Genomic DNA, 8,852 nt, shown 5'->3' with positions numbered 1-8,852 from the left:
GCAGCACCACCTCCTCCGCCGCCGCCTCTGCAATTTGATCCGACAATGTTCCAGGCTGCAGTAGCAGCAGCTGTGGCGGCAGCTATGTCGCAAATCGGCACAAATGGCAGTGGTGGATCTGGATCTGGTGCTACACCCTCTAACCAGGGCGACAGTTCGGGGCACACAAAGGAATGCACCTACAAGGATTTCACAAATGGCAAACCCGACCTTTTCAATGGGACCGGGGGAGTCATCACACTAATGCAATGGTTCGAAAGGACCGAAGCGGTCTTCGAAGTATGTGCTTGCCCTGAGGCAAGCAAAGTCAAATATGCGGCCTTCACTTTCACTGGTAGGGCGCTCACTTGGTGGAACGGTCGAGTTAAGTCACTCACTCTCGCGGTGGCTAACTCCATAAGCTGGGAAGACTTGAAAGCTTTGATGATGAAGGAGTACTGCCCGAGAGGCGAGGTTCAAAAGTTGGAACAAGAACTCTGGAACCTCAAGATGTCGGGCTCCGACCTTGAAACTTACACCACCCGATTTAATGACTTGGCTCTCCTCTGCCCAGCAATGGTCACTCCAGAGGAGAAGAAGGTGGAGCGATACCTTTGGGGACTGTCTCCTCAAGTTCAAAGTAGTGTTTCGGCTTCAAGGCCAACTACTTTTGACAGTGCCAAGGAACTGGCACAACAACTCATTGACCACCGAGCCAGTAATAACACTATAACCACTACCCACGATCAGTCAAGAAGAGGGAACAACAAAAGAAAATTTTGGAACAATAAAAAGAAGCAACCGACACAGGACCCTGCCAAGAAGCAACAGACTGTTGCTGTCCTTGCTGCCACTACTGCTACCACTCCAGCACCACCGAAGCAATATGCTGGAAATCTCCCTGAGTGCAACAAGTGCAACTTCCACCACAATGGTGCTTGTCGGGAACTGCACTGCAAAAACTGCGACAGGAAAGGGCATACCGCTCGTCTCTGTAAAGCGCCAGCACGACCGATCAACCAAGTAGCCAATGCTGGGGCAAGCCAAACCTGCTATGGATGTGGTGACGCAGGACACTTCAAGAGAAACTGCCCCAAAGCACAAGCTTCTAATGCTGGTGGTGTAGGGAGAGTCCTGGCCATGGGACATGGAGAAGCAATCAAGGACCCCACGGTGGTTACCGGTACGTTTCTCCTCAATAACACTTATGCATGCGTACTTTTCGATAGTGGAGCGGAGAGGAGTTTTGTGAGCCATCAATTCAAACATTTACTTAAACAAGACCCCCAATTACTAAAAGACACATACATCGTAGAAATGGCAAACAGAAAGGCAGAGCGCGCTAGCGATATATACTCAGGGTGTACCCTCACTCTAGATAATCATTCATTTGAAATCGACCTAATGCCGGTAACAATAAAAAGTTTCGACATAATCATCGGTATGGATTGGTTAAGTTCTCATCGTGCTGACATTCTATGTTACGAAAGGGTCGTTCGCCTCAATCTGCCAAACGGCGAAACCCTTCTCGTCTACGGTGACAAACCCAGTGCAAACTTACAAATCATCTCTTGCGTCAAGGCTCAAAAGTATCTCTGAAAGGAATACCACGCCTTCTTAGCCTACATAGTAGATAAGAAACAAGAGGTGAAGGATATCAAAGACATTCTAGAAGTGTGCAACTTCCCCGATGTATTCCCTGAAGACCTCCCAGGTGTACCCCTCGCACGGCAAGTCGAATTCCGAATCGACTTGGTCCCCGGAGCTACCCCAGTAGCCAAAGCTCCATACCGCCTAGCGCCAGCAGAAATGCAAGAATTGTCCAGTCAATTGAACGAGTTGTTAAGCAAAGGGTTCATCAGGCCGAGCTTTTCACCCTGGGGAGCACCAGTCCTATTTGTGAAAAAGAAGGACGGATCTTTTCGCATGTGCATTGACCACCGCGAGTTAAATAAGCTTACCATCAAAAACCGATACCCTCTACCCCGAATCGACGACCTCTTCGACCAACTTCAAGGGGCAAGCTACTTTTCAAAAATCGATCTGAGGTCGGGTTACCATCAGCTACGAGTTCAAGAAGAAGATATCCCCAAGACAGCCTTCAGAACTCGCTATGGGCATTACGAGTTTGTAGTGATGCCCTTCGGATTAACCAACGCACCTGCGGTATTCATGGACCTGATGAACCGAGTGTGTCGACCCTACTTAGACAAATTCGTGATCGTGTTCATCGACGACATTTTGGTCTACTCACGAAGCAAGGAAGAGCATCGCCAACACCTACGACAAGTGTTAGAAACGCTGAGAGCTGAGAAGCTCTACGCTAAATTCTCTAAGTGCGAATTCTGGATCCGAGAAGTGGATTTCCTTGGCCACGTGGTTAGCGAGAAAGGGATACATGTGGACCCCTCAAAAATCAAAGCGATCGAAAACTGGTCAGCACCTACAACACCAACGGAAGTCCGACAATTCTTGGGACTTGTCGGATACTACCGAAGATTCATCCAAAACTTCTCCAAGATCGCTAAACCACTCACCACTTTGACCCAAAAAGGTGTGATGTTTAAATGGGAAGATAAACAAGAAGCTGCCTTCCAAACTTTAAAACGAGCCCTGTGCAGCGCACCGATCCTATCTCTGCCAGAGGGAACCGAAGACTTTGTAGTCTACTGCGATGCATCAAACCAGGGGCTTGGGTGTGTTTTAATGCAGCGAGGAAAGGTCATTGCCTACGCATCGAGGCAATTGAAAACACACGAGGTCAACTACGCCACACATGACCTCGAATTGGGAGCAGTAGTGTTCGCCCTAAAGATCTGGAGACACTACCTTTACGGAACGAAGTGTACCGTCTTTACCGATCACAAGAGCCTTCAGCACATTCTCAATCAAAAGGAGCTCAACATGAGGCAAAGGCGATGGGTAGAACTACTGAACGATTACGAGTGTGAGATTCGTTATCACCCAGGTAAGGCAAACGTCGTAGCAGATGCCTTAAGTCGAAAGGAATACTCGGGGCGCTGAGTAAAGTCATTAACGATGACAATCCATTCACACCTGTCCACACAAATCAGAGAGGCTCAGCTGGAGGCCTTGAAACCGGAAAATGTGACGGATGAGGCATTAAGGGGAATGGATAAGAATCTTGAAGTCAAAGACGACGGAGTTCGTTACCTCATGAACCGAATCTGGACACCAAAGTTCGGTGGGTTCCGGGACGTCGTCATGAACGAAGCACACAAGACTCGATACTCCATCCATCCAGGATCGGATAAAATGTATCTAGACCTCAAGAAGTTGTACTGGTGGCCGAACATGAAAGCCGATATTGCTACCTATGTGGGCAAGTGTCTGACTTGCGCCAAAGTCAAGGTGGAATACCAGAAACCCTCAGGATTGCTGCAACAACCTGATATAATGGAGTGGAAGTGGGAACGAATAACAATGGACTTCATAACCAAGCTACCTAAGACCACGGGTGGGCTTGATACCATATGGGTGATCGTGGACAGATTGACCAAATCAGCGCACTTCCTGCCAATTAAGGAAACCGACAAGATGGAGAAGTTGACTAGAACATGCATCAAAGAGGTGGTACGACTGCATGGCGTGCCGATATCCATTATCTCTGACAGAGATAGTAGATTTACATCGCGATTTTGGCAGTCTCTACAGAAATCCCTGGGGACTAGGCTTGACATGAATACAGCCTATCACCCACAAACTGACGGGCAAAGTGAGAGGACCATTCAGACGCTAGAGGACATGCTTAGAGCGTGTGTGATAGACTTTGGTAAATCTTGGGATACCCATTTACCACTTGTTGAATTCTCGTACAATAACAGTTATCACACTAGCATCAAGGTTGCACCATTTGAAGCCCTCTATGGCCGCAAGTGCAGGTCACCTCTGTGCTGGGCTGAAGTGGGCGACACGCAACTAGCTAAGGGACAAGTCCTTAATAGCACCCTCACTGGCCCGGAGATAATAAGAGAAACCACAGAGAAGATCGTTCAAATTCGGGAAAGACTGAAAGCATCCCGAGATCGGCAAAAAAGTTACGCATATAAGCGACGCAAACCCTTGGAATTCCAGGTCGGTGATCGAGTACTACTGAAAGTTTCCCCTTGGAAAGGAATGATACGTTTTGGTAAACGGGGGAAACTAAACCCAAGGTACATCGGACCATTCGAAATCCTTTCCAGGATCGGCCCATTGGCATACAAACTCCGATTACCACAAGAACTAAATCACGTACATCCTACCTTCCACGTATCAAACTTAAAGAAATGCCTATCCGATGAGACCCTCGTGATACCACTCGACGAAATTAAAATCAACGAGAGTCTCCAATTCGTGGAAGAACCGGTAGAAATCAACGAGAGTCTCCAATTCGTGGAAGAACGCTAAACGAGGACCCGAATTCATCTGGGAACGCGAGGATCAGATGAAACAAAATTATCCACATCTCTTCCCAAATTCTTGAAGTCCCATTCAAAAAGCTAATTTCGGGACGAAATTCCTTCTAACGGGGGGATGATGTGACAACCGTCAAATTCTGGTCAAGTCAAAGTCAAACTAAGGCAACAAGTCAAACCAGTCAACTCAGTCAACCCTTGTATATTAGGGTTTACGCTATGTAATTACTGAACAGCTCGCTAATTTAAAGAGAAAACATCAATTGGAAAATTCGTGTATTTAATTTTCCTTAGCCTTGATAGTGCTAAACATTGAAACAAAGCGATAAAACACTATTGCACACTCATCGGGTGTGTGCAGGACACTAAATCATGGCTTAACGGGGTTTACGGACCTTGCGTTGCGAAGCCGGATGCTCAAAAAGGTCATAAATGGGACCTCTCTAAATCTCCTTCACTCTATCTCTCTCTATTCGAAATCTCTCCCAAATCTCTCTCAAAAGTTCCCGTAACTTTTTGTAATCATTTGGGCCATCCCGACCCTTAACCAGGTCAAAAACCGCTTAAAACGGGGTAAAAACGGGTAAAATACCCTTAAGGACCCGAAACCTACCTTATAGGGCCGAAGCCTCTTAGGGCTGAAAGTCCCCTTAAGGGACCAAACTGCTGAGAAGCGAACCCCAAGAACCGAACCTGCCCTTCGGACCGAACCTTGCCTGACCCGAACCCGAAGCCTCTCGGACCGAACTCTACCTTCGCCTTCGCTCCTAAGCCTTTCGGTCCATTTCGCTTCTTACTCCTTTCGCCTCGTTTCGCCTTCGGGCCCAGCAGCCTTGGGACCGAACCTCGGCCTAGCACCGAGAGGTCTCGCAGGTTGCCATTTTCTTCCCGGTTTTCGACTAGTTTTGCGTTCTAAGCCCGATTTTAATTATTTTAACGCGGGATTTTCACCCAAAACTTTATTTTAACATATAAGGCCCCATATTTATTAATTAATCACGTTTTTGGGGATAAATCTTATCCAAGATTTAGTGGGTAAAGTACAAGAGGTGGAGTGTTGACTTTTCCTTAGTTTATGACACAAGCAACCACCCACACCCACTCTATGACCAGTCACACCTCCCCACCATCCCTAGTCACTTCCTTGTACTTTTCCATCAATCATCAGCCCCTCCCACATTCTAAGAGCTGGAGCAAATCAACCTCTCTCCTCATTTTCACTCACTTGCTCTCATTTCACCAAAAATCAAACACAAGTTTTCTCCCAAACTTTTTCTCTCTATTTCGAGACTCCAAGGCTGATCATCAAGCTTTATTCTACTCTTGATTCTCGAAAATCTTCAAGGCATCTTCCAATGTTCTTGAGTTGAACACTTCCCTTCTCCAACATCCATCTACTGAAATCACATAAGGTGAGTTCATACCCCTACATTTTCATGTTTTCTTATGTTTTAAGGGGTGCAATACAAGTTAAAACACCAAGAACACAACTAAATTCTTCTAAAAGCTTTCATCAGAAAAGTTGGACTCCATTCACGGACTGTTTTGGTCAACTTAAACATTTTTGTTTTGAAAACTGTACAAGGTGCAAGTAGTTCAAGTTCCTAGCTTTAAAATGGATACTTGCACATCTCCATAAGATTTTTCTACAATTTATGGTGATTTTTACAAAACTGCCTATCATTTCAAGAACCAATCCGGACCAGTCTGTGATTATGGACGTTTTCACCTAAGATGTAGGTCACTAAAAATCTTGAGAAAATTTATGAACAAACTAGACTCATTTTCCAAACTCTCAGAATTTACGGATTCGGATTTGGACCTTTGATGATTTTTCTACAAATTTTCTAAGAACAGTAATAGAAATTGTTAACAATAGAAAAATGCTATCAATTTCATTACACCTTGTAACATGTTGAGCAAGGTGTATATCTTTATGTGATTATATGTTATTGCATTATATGACATTTTGTCTTAGTATAACGACATACAACAGTTATCAAATGGATTTTTGCTAGATAAAGCATAGAAATAATAAATTGTTATAATCAAGGTACATCCATTACATACAAACATTTGGATAAACTATGTTAAGTATAGTTTACATACATTACTACTACTACCTTTGTTTTGATAAACTATAATAGGTATAGTTTATGATACATTACATAATACATACATTTCAAAAGGGTACATTTATACAGAGAGGATTTTCATTACACAACACGTAATTCCGTTAATGACTTTGTGAGACATTCGCTTCACTTTACAAATAAGTCCTGTATTGTAACCAGAGTCTCCTGGAGGGAGAGCGTGATAGTTGTATATAGATCTATATTGGGTCTGACAAACCCACACCTTAACTACATGCAACAGTTAGACCGGCAGGTCTGGGGTGACAAATGTCATAACATTTCCGACGCCTGAAGAACGTCGTTTCAGGCCAACTAGGTCATAGCATGGTTGTAATAACTCACAGAAAGTATTAACAAACATAGGAATTTACGGGAATTTCATAGAAATCAAACGCGTTTATGTCGATTTAAACTTACATTATTTTCTATAAGTAAGAAAGGTTACTTATACATTTTGGTCTTTGGATATAAGACTACATCACACATTTTAAGGAAAATATCGGATTTTTCTGGAACAAACATTACATTTACAAGAGAGAGGTTTTTATCAATACAAAACAAAAGCTTATGAACTCACCAACCTTTGTGTTGACACTTTTTCAAACAACTTGTATTCTCAGGAAATCACTAAACAGGTAACCAGGTGCATTTTGAGGATGGGACGTTAAGGCGTCAGACATTTCATATTTTTGTCAACATATTGTAATTGATTTGGAAACATGTAATTCATACAATGATGTAACTCTTTCAATTATATATGTTGGTTGTGTTTGCTTGAATTACTATTGCCATTGTGGTTATGATACTATACATGAAGTCCTCCACCCCCGGACGTTTCCGCCATCCTTGGTTTGGGGGTGTGACACAACGTGCCTCCCAAGAGGCAGATTGAGTTTAGGATTGATTTGGTTCCTGGTGCGGCTCTGATTGCCAAGGTTCCGTATCGTTTGGCACCACCTGAGATGCAGGAGTTTTCCTCTCAGCTTCAGGGGTTTTTGTGCAAGTAGTTTATTATACTGACCAGTTCGCCATGGGGAGCACTTATTTTGTTCGTCAAGAAGAAGGATGGTTCACACCGGATGTGCATTGATTACTGGAATTTAAACAACTTAACGGTGAAGAACTGTTATCCCATTTCACGGATTGATGACCTCTTCGATCAGTTGTAGGGTACATCTTTGTTCCCCAAGATCGATTTGAGGTCGGGTATCATCAGATGAAGGTTAGAGAGGAGGGCGTAGAGAAAACCTCGTTCTGGGCTCGTTATGGTCATTACGAGTTTGTGGTGATGCCATTTGTGTTCACCAATGCGCCTGTGGCATTTATGGATTTGATGAATCAGATATGCAGGCCTATGCATATTCGATCATTAATTGTTTTCATTGATGATATATCAGTATATTCCAAGGACCGAGAGCAGCATGAGGAGCACCTTCGAGAGCTTCTGGGAGTTTTGAGGCGAGAACGGCTGTATGCAAGTTCTCGAAGTGTGTTTTTTGTTTACGAGAGGTCCAGTTCTTGGGGAATCTAGTCAACCAGAATGGGATTTTGGTCTATGCGGACAAGATTGAAGCTGTGATGCAGTGAGAGGTTCCGAAGTCTCCCTCGGAGATAAGAAGTTTCTTAGGATTGGCAGGGTATTATTAGAGATTTATTCAGGACTTCTACAAGATTGTGTTACCGCTCACTCTTCTGATGAGGAAGGGCGTGGATTTCCATTGGGACCTGAGCAGCAGGCTGCGTTCGAGACACTGAGACAGAAGTTGTGTGAGGCCTCAATATTGACCCTCTCTGAGGGTGTTGAGGATTTTGTGGTATTTTGTGATGCATTCATCACTGGCTTCGGGGTAGTTCTTATGCAACTTGGGATTGTTATTGCTTATGCTTCTCGGTAGCTGAAGCCGCATGAGGCTCGTTATCCCACTCATGATTTGGAGTTGGGAACATTGGTGTTTGCTCTCAAGATTTGGCGGCATTATTTGTATGGGGTCTGGTGTACTATCTACATAGATCAAAAGAGTTTGAGATATCTCATGGATCATCCGAATCTAAATATGATACAACGTAGGTGGCTTGACATGGTTAAGGATTATGACTGTGAGATTCTGTATCACCTAGAGAAAGCAAATGTGGTCGCTGATGCCTTTAGCCGCAAGACGGCTAGTTCTTCTATTAAGAGCTTATGTATGAGGATTTCGATTGATTCGCCTTTGTTGGATTTGTATTGTGTTTATTTTTGAGTTTTTTTTCCTGCCGTTGGCAGCCTCCTGAATTAGAGTTAATACTTGGGAGGTGTGAAACCTGGTGGAAAAGATCCCAC

Source organism: Lactuca virosa, chromosome 7 (genome assembly GCF_052849685.1).
Source record: "Lactuca virosa cultivar CGN04683 chromosome 7, Lactuca_virosa_CGN04683_v6, whole genome shotgun sequence".
Taxonomy (NCBI): domain Eukaryota; kingdom Viridiplantae; phylum Streptophyta; class Magnoliopsida; order Asterales; family Asteraceae; genus Lactuca; species Lactuca virosa.
Note: the sequence above shows the minus strand (reverse complement) of the source record.